Genomic DNA, 15852 nt, shown 5'->3' on the forward strand with positions numbered 1-15852 from the left:
ACATGAAGAAAGCAAAAGGTCATTAAAAAGACAGGAAAGAAAAAAAAAAAAGACTAAAATGAATAGCAGAAAAGACTCTGAATCTTGCTCTTTAATGTCAAGTAGCTAAAGCAAAAGTAAAAAATGATGAAGTAAAAAAGCCAAACAGAAGATTTCAAGGGCAGCTCAAGAAGACAAAGTAAAATATTATGATTAAATGTGCAAGCATAGAGTTAGAAAACCAAAAGGGAAGCGTATGCTTGGCATTTCTGAAGCTGAAAGAACTGAAGAGAAAATTCAAGCCTCGAATTTCAACATTGAAAGATTCTCTAGGGAAAATAATAAACAAGGCAGGAAGCATCAAAAGAAGGTGGAAGAAATATACAGAATCACTGTTTCAAAAAGAATTGGTTGACTTTCAACCATTTGAAGAGATAGCATATGATCAAGAAATGATGTTACTGAAAGAAAAAGTCCAAGATGCACTGAAGGCATTGGCAAAAAACAAGGGTCCGGAAATTGATGCAATACCAATTGAGATGTTTCAACAAACCGGTGCAGTGCCGGAAGCGCTCACTTGTCCATGCCAAGAAATTTGTAAGACAGCTACCTGGCTAACTGACTGGAAGTAATCTATATTTATGCCCATTCCAAAGAAAGTTGATCCAACAGAATGTGGAAGTTATGGAACAATATCATTAATATCACAAACAAGTGGACTTTTGTTGAAGATCATTCCAAAAGTGGTTGTAGCAGTACATTGATAGGGAACTGCCAGAAAATCAGTCTGGATTTAAGAGAGGTTAGGGAACAAGGGATATCATTGCTTATGTCAGATGAATCCTGGCTGAAAGCAGAGAATACCAGAAGGATGTTTACTTGTGTTTTGTTGGCTATGCAAAGGCATTTGACTGTGTGGATCATAGCTAATTATGGATAGTTTTGTGAAGCATGGGAATTCCAGAACACTTACGTGTGTTCACGGGGAGCCTGTACATACACCAAGAGGCAGTAGTTCAAATAGAACAAAGGTATACTGTGGTTTAAAATCAAGAAAACTGTGCTTCAGAGTTGTGTACTTTTACCATACTTATTCATTTTGTATGTGGAGCAAATGATCCTAGAAGCTGGACTATATGAAGAAGAAAGTGATATCAGGATTGGTGGAAGACTCATTAACAACCTGTGTTATGCAGATGATACAACCTTGCTTGCAGAAAGGAAGAGGACTTGAAACATTACTGATGAAGATCAAAGACTACAGCCTTCAGCGTGGATTACGGCTCAACATAAAGAAAATAAAATTCTCACAACTGGAGTAACAAGCAACATTATGATAAAGGGTGAAAACGGTGAAGTTGTCAAGAATTTCATTTTACTTGGATCCACAATCAATGCCCAGGGAAGCAGCAGTCAAGAAATCAAACAATGCATTGCACTGGGCAAATCTGCTGAAAAAGACCTCTTTAAAGTGTTAAAAAGCAAAAATGTTATCTTGAGGACTAAGGTTTGTCTGACCCAAGTCATGATATTTTTTAAAACCTCATATGCATGTGAAAGCCTGACAATGAATAAAGAAGACTGAAGAAAAATTGATGCCTTTGAATTATGGTGTTGGTGAAGAATACTGAATACACCATAGACTGCCAGAAGGACGAACAGGTCTGTCTTGGAAGAAATATAGCCAGAATGCTCCTTAGAAGCAAGGATACTGAGAGTTCATCTCAGGATCTTTCAAAATGTTATCAAGAGGGATCAGTCCCTGGAGAAGGACGTCATGCTTGGTAAACTAGACGATCAGCAAAAGAGAGGAAGACCCTCACCGAGATGGATTGACATAGTGGCTGCAAGAATGGTCTCAAATATCGAAGGATTGTGAGGATGGCACGTGACTGGGCAGTGTTTCTTTCTGTTGTATAGGGTCGCTATGAGTCAGAACTGACTCAATGGGACCTGGCAACAACAACATTATTTCAAAACATAATTAATGTGTAAAACATCAACCAAGAGATGCCATGGAAAATGCAGATTAGGGCACACCGAAGAATCCGTTTCTCCACTGAAGCAACTGTAACTGTCAAAGACTGACAGAATCAAGTTTTTTTTGGAGCTCTGGAATCTAATCTAAAATCTACAGGAATGAGGGGCCTGCTTAATGATTAAAAGGGTAGCTGAATTTCAGTAAGAGAGCGTTATGGTATTTTCCCTCATCTGCTACCATTGCTCATTCCCCAGCATGGTGGCAACTCCCTTGGGGACAGTAGCTCATGTTCCTGGTGTGGCTTGCTGGTTGTTGTTGTTAGTTGCTGTTGAGAGGGCTCTGACTCATGGTAATCCTATGCATAACAGAACAAAACGTTGCCTTCTCCTGTGCAATCGTCAGGATCATTAGTACGTTTGAGCCTATTGTTGCGGCTATTGTGTCAGTCCATCTTATTGAGGATTTCCCTCATTTTTGCTGACTGTCTACTTTACCAAACAGGCTTTCCTATCAAGTGATTACTACTACCTAATGACATGCCCAAAGTAAGCAAGGCAAAGTCTCGCCATCCTCACTTCTAAGGAAATTCTTGCTGTACTTTCTCCAAGACTGATTTGTTTGTCCTTCTGGTAGTGCACAGAATGTTCAATATTCATTAACAACACCACAACTCAATGTATCAATTCTTCTAGCTTCACTTTTCATTGACCAGCTTTCACATGCCTATGAGGCAATTGAGAATATCCTGGCTTGGTTCAAGCCAACCTTAGTTATCAAAGTGACGTCTTTACTTTTTGAAGATTTTGATAAAAGAGGTCCTTTACAGCAGATTTGCCCGATGCAATATGTTGGTTCATTTCTTGCTGCTGCTCCCATAGACATTGGCTGCAGAATGAAAACCTTGACAACATCAACTTCCTCACCATTAACCATTATTTGCATATCAGTCCATTTGTGAGAATTTTCCTTTTCTTTATGTTGAGGTGTAATCCATACTCAAGGCTATAGTCTTTGACCTTCATCAGTGAGTGTTTCAAGTCCTCTTCATTTTCAGCAAGCAAGATTGTGTCATCTGTAAATTACAAGTTGTTAATTAATCATCCTTAAATCCTGGTTCTGTGTTCTTCTTCATATAGTTTGGCTTCTCAAATTACTTGTTCAGCACACAGATTGAATAAGTAAGGTGAAAGGATACAACCCTGCAACATATTTTTTTCCAATTTTGAATAACAGTATCTCCTGTTCTGTTCAAATGATTGCCTCTTGTTCCATACACAGGTTCCACATAAGCACAATTAGCTGTTCTGGAATTTCCATTCTTTGTAATGTTATCTATAATTTTTTATTATGCATACAGTCAAATGCCTCTGTGTAGCCAAAAAACATGGGTAAACATCTTTCTCATAGTCTGTGCTTTGGGACTCGATCCATCTAATATCAGCAAGGATATCCTTCACTTGACATCCTCTTCTAAATCAAGCTTGAATTTTTGTCAGTTCCCTGTGAATGTACTGCTGCAATCATTTTTTAATTATCTTTAGCAAAAATTTACTTGCATGTGATATTAATGATATTGTTTGATAATTTCTGCATTCTGTTGGATCACCTTTCTTTGGAATCTACACAAATATGGATCTCTTCCAGTCTGTTGGCCAGGTTAACCACTTGTTGTTGTTGTTAGATGCCATCTAGTTGGTTCCAAATCATAGCAACCGTATGCACAACAGAACGAAACACAGCCCCATCCTGCCCCATCCTCACAATCCTTGTTATACTTGAGCCCATCGTTGCAGCCACTGTGTCAATCCATCACATTGAGGTCTTCCTCTTTTTCACTGACCCTGTACTTTACCAAGCATAATGTCCTTCTCCAGGGACTGATCCCTCCTGATAACATGTCTGAAGTATGTGAGACGTAGTCTCGCCATCCTTGCTTCTAAGGAGCATTCTGGTTGTACTTCTTCCAAGACAGATTGTGTGTTCTTTTGGCTGTTCATATTATAGTCAATATTCCTCGCCAACACCACAATTCAAAGGCATCTATTCTTCAGTTTTCCTTATTCATCATCCAGCTTTCGCATGCATATGAGACAGTTGAAAACACCATGGCTTGGGTCAGGCACACCTTAGTCCTCAGGGTGACATCTTTGCTTTTCAACACTTTGCAGTCCTTTGCAGCAGGTTTGTCAATGCAATGCATCTTTTGATTTATTGACTGCTGCTTCCATGGGTGTTGATTGTGGATCCAGCATCTTCATATAGTCCAGCTTCTCAGGTTATTTGTTCAGCATACAGAATGAGTAAGTATGGTGAAATTATACAACCCTGACTCACACCTTTCCTGATTTTAAACCATGCAGTATCTCCTTGTTCTGTTTGAATGACTGCCTCTTGATCCATGCACAGTTTCCTCATGAGCACCATCAAGTGTTCTGGAATTCCCATTCTTCGCAATGTTATCCATAATTTGTTATGATACACACAGTTAGATGCCTTTGTATAGTAAATAAAACACAGGTAAACATCTTTCTGGTATTCCCTGCTTGCAGCCAGGATTTATCTGACATCAGCCATGATATCCCTGGTCCTCTTCTAAATATGGCTTGAATTTCAGGATAACTACATAGATATATATATAAATACCAGTGCTGTAATTTTTGTTTTGAAACTCCATTTTTATGTCCTATGTATGCATTAAATACATTAAAAATCCATTAAAAAAATTATAAGTCTGTGTTAATGGGCACCGGTGTGTAAAGATGGAATTTGTGACAATGACACTTTAAGGGGGAAAAGCATTGAAGAGCAAAGTTTTCATATGCTGTTGAAGTTAAGAGGGTATCAATTTAAACTAGAAAAAAAAAATTTTTTTTTTTTTTATTTATAAATTTAGAATGTTAAATGTAATACCCACAGTGACCACTAAGAGATCAGCTAGAAAATATACACTTAAAATGAGATGGGAATAAAAAGGGTACACTATAAAAAAAATCAATTAAACACAAAAGAAGGAACTAATGGAGAAATGAGGAAAAAAAGTTATATGACACACAAAATACAAATAGCAAAATGGTGGAAGTAATTCCTTCATTATTAGTTGTTGCTTAAAATATAAACAGATTAAACTCTCCGATCAAAATGCAGAGATTGATCAAATGGATAAAAACCATTGTCCAACTACAGTCAATTTTCATTATTCATGGTAGTTATGTTCTAGAAAGTCACCACAAACACTGAATTAGCAAATACTTAACCATTGTTTCTGTAGGAAATAAAGAATTAGGTTTCTGCAAGCTTCTGGTTACATTTTGTCAACCATTCAAAACAGAAATGGGCTTTATGTGTGTTTCTGTTAAACACATCTTTTTAAACATGTATTGTTAATTCATTAACATTCAACTCATAGCCAACAGCACCATAACTCGTGCTTGAATGAAGCTTATCTGACACACATATTTTCTCCATAAGGCACATCACAGCCTTCTTGCACTTAGGAACACTAGATATCACCTCAGCACTACACTTGGGAGTCATCTTAAAAATTAAAATCATCCAACAAAAATGAAACACAAAAATTTTTTAAACAGTTGCACTAAATAGATGATGAAAAGGGCAATTGTTCATAGTATAAGAGCAGGAACAAGCAGGCAGAGCATCACCTTGTTCAGCCTCAGCTGGGGTTGTGCATGTTGAGTTACTTAAAAATTTCACTACTCTACAAATGTCTGTGAATGACAGTGAACATACTGTAAGTATTCATTTTGTAATTAGAAATAAACTTTAGTGACTAGGAATATTCACAAACATGGAAACCACAATTAATGAGGATTAAATATTTATGCTATCTTCAAAAGACTCATTTTAGATCCAAAGACATAAATAGGTTGAAAGTGAAAGGACAGAAAAAGGTATCCCGTGTTAACAGATGCCAAAGTAGTGAAATGAAAGATGGGGTAGCTACGTTAATATAAACCAAGATAGACTGTAAGTAAAAAACTGTCATAAGGGACAAAAAAATGACATTGTATATTGATGAATGGGCCAATTCATCAAGATGATATAATGATTATAAATATATATGTGCCAAAACAAAACAAAAAACCAGGGCCCCAATGAGGCAAATATTAATAGAATTGAAGGGAGAAATACACAGTTCTACAATAAGAGTTGAAGACTGCAGTACTCCACTTCAATGATAGATAGAACATCTAGACAGAAGATCAATAAAGGAATAAAGGACTTGAACAATACTGTAAACCAACTAGATCTAACAGATATATACAGAATATTTCACCCAAAAGAAGCAGAATGCACATTATTCTCAAATACTTGTGGAACATTCTCCAGGACAGACTGTATGTTAGGCCACAAAACCTGCTTCGATAAATTTAAAAAGATTGAAATCATACAAACTATCTTCTCAGACCCAATGGACTGAAACTAGAAATCAACAACAGAAGGAAAAGTGAAAAATTCACATATATGTGGAAATTAAGCAATACTAAGCAATGAATCAAAGAAGAAAGTACAAGATAAATTAGAAAATACTTAAAGATTAGTGGAAATGAAAACACAATATAACAGAACTTAAGTGATGGATCAAAAAAAATGTTCAGAGGGAAATTTATAGAGGCAAATGCCTACATTAAAAAAAGAAGAAATATCTCAAAGCAATCATCTATCTTTATACCTACAAGAACCAAAAAAAGAAAGCAGATTAAGCCCAAAGCTAGAAAAGGAAGGAAATACACAAGTTTGAGTGGAGATAAACAAAATAGAGAAAAAAAAAAAATAGAATGGATGAAACCAATTTTGTGGACTAAATCAACAAAATTAGAAAACCTTTTGCTAGACTGACAGAAAAAGAGAGCATGGAAATATAATTAAAATCAGATATAAAAGTGGGAACAATTCTACTGATCTTAGAGGAATAAAAAGTATTATAAAAGCACACTATTAACAATTGTATGCCAACAAATTAGATCATCTAGAAGAAATGGACAACTCCTAGATACCAAAATTTCCAAAAGTGACTTAAGTCAAAAAGGAAATCTGAGCAGACCTACAAATAAGAGATTGAATCAACAACATACACGTTTCTAATCCCAAAAAGAAAAATCTAGAGCCATATGGCTTCACTGGTGAATTCTAACAAAAACTGAAGAAGAATAAATACAAGCCTTCCTCAAACTTATCCAAAAAATAGAAGATGCAGCAGCACGTATTAACTCATTCTATGAGGCCAGTATTACCCTGATATCAAAGCCAGACAAAAACATTACATGAAAAGAAAACTACAGACCAATATCCTTTATGAATATAGATGCAAGCATTCACAAGATATTAGAAAGCTGAATTCAACAGCATATTAAAAACATTATATACCACAGCCAAGTAGAATTTATCCCAAGAGTGCAAGTGTTGTCTGACATACAAAAACCAATCAACACATTAGTAGAATGAAGGAATTAAAAAAAAGCATGATCATCTCAATTGATGCAGAAAAACATATGACAAAGTCTAACATCCTTCCTGAGAAAAGCATTCAGGAAACTAAGAGTAGAAGGGAATTTCCTCAACATGATAAACAGCATTTATGAAAAACACACAGCTAATATCATAGTCAGTGATGAAAGACTGAAACTTTTCCGCTAAGATCAGAAACAAGACAAGGATGCCTACTTTCACCATTGCTATTCAACATTGCTCTGTAGCCAGAGCAATCAGGCAAGAAAAAGATACAAAAGACATCCAGATTGGAAAAAAAACAAAAACACTACCTGTATTCACAGATTACATGATCCCACATATTGAAAAATCCCTCAAAATCCACCCCCCCCAAAACAAACAAACAATAACCTATAGCTAACAAGTGAATTCAACAAATTGTAAGGTAGAAGATAAACACATAAAAATTTGTGGTACTTCTATACACCATAAATTGATGAACAATATAAAAAGGAAATTAAGAAAACATTTCCATTTTCACTAGCATCTACAAGATAAAATAACTAGGAATACATTTAATCAAGGAGGTGAATGACTTGTGCACTGAAAACTACAAAATATTGCTGGAAGAAATTAAAGAAGATCTAAAAAAAAACAAAAGAAATCCCATGGTCATGGTTGGAAAACTCAATATTGTTGAAATGGCACTAGTACCTGAAACTCTCAACGGATTCAACGCAATCCCTAACAAAATTCCAACAGCATCTTTGCAGAAATGGAAAAGCCAATTCTCAAGCTTGTTTGGAACCACCAGGTGTCACAAATAGCCAAAACAATCTTGGAAAAAAAAAAAAAAAGAACAAAGCTGGAGAACTCATATTTCCCCATTTCAAAACTTACTACACAGCTACAATAAACAGAACTGTGGTGCTGATATGAGCAGAAACACAATAGACTAGTGGAATAGAATTGGGAGTTCAGAATTTAATTTGCACATCTATAGCGAGCTGATTTTGCACAATGGTGGCAATGATGGGAAAGAATAGTCTCATCAAGAAATGGTGCTGGTACAACTGTATATCCACACGCAAAAGAATCAAGTTGGACCTCTAACTCATACCATATACAAAAATTAACTCACAATGGACCAATGACTTAAACATAAGACCTAAACCATAGAACTCAGAAGAAAACATAAGGAAAACTTCAAGACCTTGGATGTGGCAGTACATTCTTACATATGATACCAAAAGCACGGGCAACAAGAGAACAAGATAGATAAATTGGACTTCATCAAAACTAAAGACTTCTGGCATCAAAAAAATTACCAAAAAAGTGAATAGACAATGTACAGAACGGGAGAAAATGTTTGAAAATCATATATCTAATAGAAGCCTAGTATCCAGAACATATATAGACCTCTTACACCTCAACAACAAAAATACAAACAACCCAATGAAAAAATGGACAAGGACTTGAGTAGGTATTTCTTCAAAGAAGATATACAAATAGCCAATAAGCACGTGAAAAAGAGCCTCGACATCACTCATCAGAGCAACGCAAAACAAAACCACAGCAAGACACTCTTCACATCCACTAGGATAGCTATAATAAAAAGAGAGAGAGAGATAACAAATGTTGGCGGAGATGTGAAGTTATTGAAATCCTACTACATTGCTGGTAGGAATGTTAAATGGTGTAGTCACCATGAAAAAGTTTGCCATTTCTCAGAAAGCTTAACTTAGAATTGGCATGTTGTTCTTTGTTCTTAGGTGCTGTGGAATCAGTTCGGACTTACAGTGACCCTATGTAAAACAGAACAAAACACTGCCTGGTCCTGTGTCATCCTCACAATCTTTGCTATGTTCGAGCCCATTGTAGCAGCCACTGTGACAAACCAACTCGTTGAGGGTCTTCCTCTTTTCCTCTGACCCTTTACTTTACCAAGCATGATGTCCTGCTTCAGGGATTGGACCCTTCTGAGAACATGTCCAAAGTATCTGAGATGAAGTCTCACCATCATTACCATTAAAAAAAAAAAATACCATATAGTAATTCCATTCCTAGGTATTTTCTCAGAAGAACTGAAAACAAGTTAGCTAAGGAAGACAGAAATCAAAGCAGGGAAGCGAGGTAGGAAGGGATGGAAAAAGAAAAGGAGGGAAGAGAGAGAAAATCTGAGTTATGTGAACCTCGAAAATTGCACCTGCTATACCGATTTTTTTTTTTTTTTTATACCGATAGTCCCTGGTTTACGATGGGTTCCATTGTGACAAATCCATTTTTAAGTCAGTTCTGGTGAAAGTTCAATACCTTTTGTTTTTTAGTTTTCACAGCTCGCTTTATGGTAGTGTTTTGAACAGTAAATCATAACATCCAACAACTGCAAGTGAACATCTGGGAATGGTGATATCAGCAGATTATACTCTGCCACATTGTGTGTAGTACATACTACTAGCAATAAGATGTACTTATTGATAAAAAGTGTTATTTATGGTTTTCTTCCTACATGTCTCAGCCAGCCATTTTCCAGTTCAGGGAAGTTTATTGAGTGGATACAATGGAAACAACCTAGAAGAGAAATCAGTGTTTTTAAAGTCACTCCTATGGTAGAGTGTGTTTACGTTTGTTGTAGGCAACCTGAAAGAGAATTTGGATGTGTGGGGCCTGGACAGAAGAAGTCCATGAAGTGGCTTAGGATAAATAAAGATAAATGTCAGAATATAGGAAAAAAGAAAACAAATTCCAACTGAACACTTAGAGCCATCATACAGTTATTAATTGGCATAATTTTCAATATTGTTGGGTCTCAGAATAGGGCGGTCCAAGGAGAGGGAGAGTCTTGGGGGAAGGACAGATTGGTAGAGCAGTCAGAACACACACAACGTTTATTGATTAAGTTCACCGTCCTCTATGGGAGCAGTTCATTGTGCCCTAAAACAATTACTGTAGTAACATCACTGATCACAGATCACCGATCACCATAACAGGTATAATAATAAGGAAAAAGTTTGAAATATTGCAAGAATTAACAAAATGTGACACAGAGACATGAAGCAAGCACATGTTATTGCAAAAATGCCGCCGACAGACTTCCAGGACACAGGGTTGCCACAAAGCTTCAATTTGTAAAAAATGCAATATCTGCAAAGCGCAATAAAGTGAAGCACAATAAAATGAGGTATGCTTATATGTTCAATATTCTTTGCCAACACCATAATTCAAAGGCATCAATTGTTCTTCGGTCTGTCTTATTCATTGTCCACAGAGTTGCCACAAAACTTCAATTTGTAAACATGCAGTATCTGGGGTGTGCAATAAAGTGAAGGGCAACAAAGTAACGTATGCCTGTAACCTGTAAACCCATTGCCATCGAGTTGATTCCAACTGAGTAGAACTGTCCCACAGGGTTTCTGAGACCATAATCTTTATGGAAACAGACTGCCACAGCTTTCTCCCCCAGAGCAACTGGTGGGTTTAGACTACCAAACTTCCAGTTAGCAGAAGAAGGCTTTACAACTGTGCCACTAGGGCTCCTTAATAGTGTCTATAGTATAAGAAAATATTTGTAATAAAATAAAATATTTATTTTATAAGCATGTATTGGCATAAAGAAACAAAAGAAGGAAAGACGAATCTAATAAAAATATTTCCTTATAGAATATGAAGAAATGAGTGAACTGGCACAGAAATAAAGCTGAAAGTTTCAATGTCTATCTTTTATACATTTGTGATTTTTGAACCTTGAGGATATGTCACTTATAGAAAAATAAAATTTTTTTGAAAGAGTAAAAAAATGGAGGAAAGATAAGAAGAGAGGAAGGAAAGAGGGAAGGTAGCTTAATGCGTCCAAAGAAAATAGTAGTCATGGAAGGCAAAGAGTGACCTAAGCAAGAGAAGATCTGCCACATAATATTTGGGGTGTGGGATAGCCTCCCCTGATCCACAGGCAATAATTGCATGAAATACAAAATGCACAGATGGAAGCAGCCCTCCCTGGCCTTGCTCTGAACTTACAGCATCTCAACATCTTGCTCATCTCCAGCATGTTAATTCTCCAGGAGACTTCTACAGGGGTAAGAGCTCAGCCATCTCAGCTGCCCCAACTCATCCACTCCTGGGCATCACCTCTCCATCTGACAATGGACCCCAGCTCTTCCCTGGTTCTCCCACTGGGATGATAAACTGGCAACTTCAGGGGTTTTCTAACCCACTCAGGGGTTCTTCAGTCCATGTCTTCTTCTCCAGATGACTGAAAATGATCCCTAAAGTCCTTCAAAGACGGGATATAACACCTGTCTCCACCACTGGATTCCCTGAAAGTGGAGGTGGGCTGAAAAGTAACTGAAGCTAGAGAATCAGTGAGCTAAGAAGACAAGACCTTCAGGCGAAGCTTCAGGATAGCAGCTCCCACACAGATAATGGGATCCAAGGCTCTTAGATGGACCAATGCAGAGAATTACTATTTAATCTATATTCTTGCATACCATCAGTACCATGAGAAATATACGCGAAATGTACCTGGTCTCCCCTGACTTCTTCCAATGTCTGCGGCTTGAAAGCTCATTAAACATACTCTGTACCCTCTTGGGCCAACACTTTTTATTGAGGACTCATTTTATCTGAGAATACAAAACTCAGGAGAGGTATGAGTTGGCTCCACTCTAGTTACAGAGACATTCGTGTCAAGGCATCAACTCAACAATGGCTCATTTGATAGCTGAGGCTGCTCTCACTGAGAGGAAGATAAGACATTATGTCATTCAGAGGACAAGGAGAAAAGGAGTGACTTTATTGACCTAAGACACAGAGGAGGGTTGAGAAGCATGAGTCAGAAGAGGAAAAAATTCTATTTACAAAAGTGAAGACAGGATCTATGCTAATAATCCAGAAACCTTCTAATCTGATATTGAGAAACAACGGGGAAACAATCCAACTCATTCCTCACACCACCCCAATTTAAAACTCCAGCTGAATGTTGACCTTTCTCACAGAAAAACAAACAAGGCGGCGATGAGGAAAATTCCAGTGTGTGATGGTTTTGGTTGATGGGACTTGCCCAACGGCTTCCGTGTCATCCTGCTACAGTTATGAGGAGTAATCCAGGTCCCTGAGTGCATGGCCTTCCTGAGCGTAAAACTCTGCCAACAAGCGCTTCCTTCAGCTCCTATCTGCCCTGCACCTGATTTTCTGCCTGCAGCTGGGGACCAGCAATGCACAGGAAGACACGTGAGGCGTCCCTTCTCCCAAAGAATGCTTCTGAAGGGATCCTTCTTCCAATCCCAAAACCCACATTCTGCCCCTAGGGATTATTTTCCTGGCCCAAGAGAAGCCACTCTGGGAGTCTTTATTCTTTGTCTCTTGGTTTCACTCCTTCTGTATTTAAACTATGTTGTAGAGCTTCCCGAATCCACATCCTGCTTCTACTTTGTGTTCTAGCTCTTTTTTCCACACTGAGTTTGTCATTCTCAGTCTCTTCTAAAAAGGGAAGCTAGGCAAGGATTTGGATGTGATCAATTGTTGTGACAGCTTTAGGTACAATTTTTGCACAAGAGGAGCCATGGTCCTGGTCACTATGTAGGGTACAGGGGAGTGCTACCCACTAACTCAGATGACCCTGTGGCTTCATTGACAACAGAGCTCTGCTTCTCATTAAACCAAACCAAAACCTTTGCCATCTAGTTGATTCCGACTCATGGTGATCCCATGTGTTACAGAATAGAACTGCTCCATAGAGTTCTCTTGGTTGAAATCTTTATGGAGGTAGATGACCATGCCTTTCTTCCGTGGAGCAGATGGGTGGGTTCAAACTGTTGATCAGCCAATCACAAACTACTGGCACCACCCACGATCTTGGCTCCTCATTAAGCCCTGTATTTTACTGGGATCTATGGCTACAGGGTCTGCAGCAGGGTTCTCTAAGCAAGGAAAGGCAGTATCATGCTCCTGAACCCTACCCTACCTTTTCCTGGACCTGTTTCTAAATGAAAAGTCTGTGATGTGACAAAGCTACTCTTGGTTATAGCACTATCTGCCAGAGCAACATCCAGAAAAGGAAAAGGGAAATATCGAGCTCCAGTTCCCTTGGAATTGAAGGGGCATTGGAAGGGGATGGTGTCTTTTGACAAGAGAAAAGACTGAGCTCCAGAAAGATGTGACTAATTCCCCAGGAGACCTGGGTCTGTGGAGCAGGTGGAATGTAGGGAAAGTAGGGGCCAGCAGATGGGAAGAGAGCCACGAGTTTCTGGTGAAGATGAGCCCTAGCAAGCCTGGGGCTTCTCTGAGGAAAAAGGAGGAAAAGGACAGATGGGATTATGGGGGGGGGGGCATCCCTTTGACTACCTTTGAGGTTGATTATATAGGACTTTGACTCCAAAGCCGCCTATTTAGGCCTGTAGGACAGTGAGTCAATGAGCAAAACTGAGCTAAGGTGCTCATCATATTAAACCTCAATTCATTAGTGTGAAAAATCACTCAGATTCTTAGGGCTTCACATCACTCTACCAGCTCTCCTAGTGCAAAAGTAAAGGTGCTTCTATGGATTTTGTGGTAGTTCCACAAGAAAATGAAGAGAGAGAGAATATCCTGGGATGAGCAAATACAACACCAGGAAAATTCAGCAGAAATCTCTGCTATAGGAAAGTCCCTCTCCCAGCCCCTCAGTGCTGACCAGGATTATGACCTCTCCCACTCTGACCTCCACATCCCTCTTCTATCATAGAGGGTTCTCCTGGAAGGCACACAGAGATCAGGGGAATGCACCCTACAAAGGAATCAGTGCAAGGGATGGCATTGACACTTGGGTCCTCCCCCCACCACTCCTGGCATCCCCCTGTTGCCCCTGCCCTGCCCTTCCTGTTCTCTCTCCCACCCCACCTCAGTCCTGGACTTTGATCTGAGTTCCGGTTTCTGCCTCTTTTGCCATATTCAGGGGGAACATAATTTCCTTAAGCCTGAAGAGTCCTCAAAATACAACAACAGGTGAAAGTTTCTGGGTAGTTCTCATGATTACAAATAACAAGGATGAGAGCATGGAGGTAAGTGAAGAATTGGGGGCTGGGGAAAAAGAGAACCACTATCATAATAAAGAATATTGATATTAATCATTGATTTCATCTTAAATACCTTATCATCATACCTTATTCCCCTTGAGCCTCAGAGCAATCCTGTTGTGAATGTGGAGGTTCTTATTTCCATTGGAAAGATGAAGTGAGGGCTGTATGGAGAGGTTGAGTGAGTGGGGGCTTTCAACCATGGAATCCAGACTCTTTTTACTTCACCAGGAGAGGTAAAGGGTACTTAGGAAGAGAGAAGGAAACATGGGAAGAGAGAAGAGAGATAAAAGTGGGAATAAAATCCAAGATGAATAAAAGTAAGTGATGATGATGAGTGAGCTCTGCTGAAATTGTACCGCCATACAGTCTCCCACAGCTCATGCACTGATGAGGCTGAGCCAGGGGGCCCCTGCTCAACAGGCCGAGGCAGATGTAAGGGAAGGTGTAAGCCCTCCAAAACAGAGACGTGCCATCAGACAGGAATTTGTTTTCTAGTCATGACCTCAATTCTTCTCTCTGTTTCCTTCATTGAGCCTCTGGAACCCTATGCACTCCTACTTCCCTGTCTTTAATACCAATTCCCAATTCCTTAGAGGTCTTTTTACGTTTTTAAGAAAACACAAGGAGTCCAGAAGTTACCAAAAGCCCACAGAAGAATAGGAGTAAACCAAAAACCAAAAGCATTGCTGTTGAGCCAATTCGTACTCACAATGACACTATAGAATAGAGTAGAACTGCCTCTTAGGGTTTCCAAGGCTGTAATCTTTATGGAAGCAGACTGACACGTCTTTCTCCAGCAGAGCAGCTGGTGCGTTGAACTGCTGACCTTTTGGTTAGCAGTTGAGCACTAAACCACTTCACCATCAAGGCTGCTTTAGTATAGGAATAGCACCTGATGCTTATTCAAATATCAATGACTCTAGAGTACCTTGGAGGAGTCCCTCTCCAAAGGACTTTTCTGATGCTGTTTCAGGAACACATGAAAACATTTTCTTCTCTCAGGTCTGGCCCCATCACCTTGCTTCTCCCATCAGAAGAACCTCAGAGATAATACTTGCATCTTCTCTCTGATTATAAGCTTCATAATTCTTTTGGCTGAGGAAGTTATTGTCATTAGGTGCCATCAAATTGGTTCTGACTCATAGCATCTCTATGTACAGCAGCAGGAAACACTGCCCAGTCCTGACCTATCCTTACAATCATTGCTATGTTTGAACCCATTGTTGCAACCACTGTGTCAGTCTATTTCATTGAAGGTCTTCCTCTTTTTCTTTGCCCCTTTATTTTGCCTAGCATGACATCCTCCCCAGGGACTGGTCCCTCCTGATAACATGTCCAAAGTATGTGAGATGAATCTCATCATCCTTGCTTCTAAGGAGGATTCTGTCT

This window comes from Loxodonta africana, chromosome 8 (assembly GCF_030014295.1).
Source record: "Loxodonta africana isolate mLoxAfr1 chromosome 8, mLoxAfr1.hap2, whole genome shotgun sequence".
Classification (NCBI taxonomy): domain Eukaryota; kingdom Metazoa; phylum Chordata; class Mammalia; order Proboscidea; family Elephantidae; genus Loxodonta; species Loxodonta africana.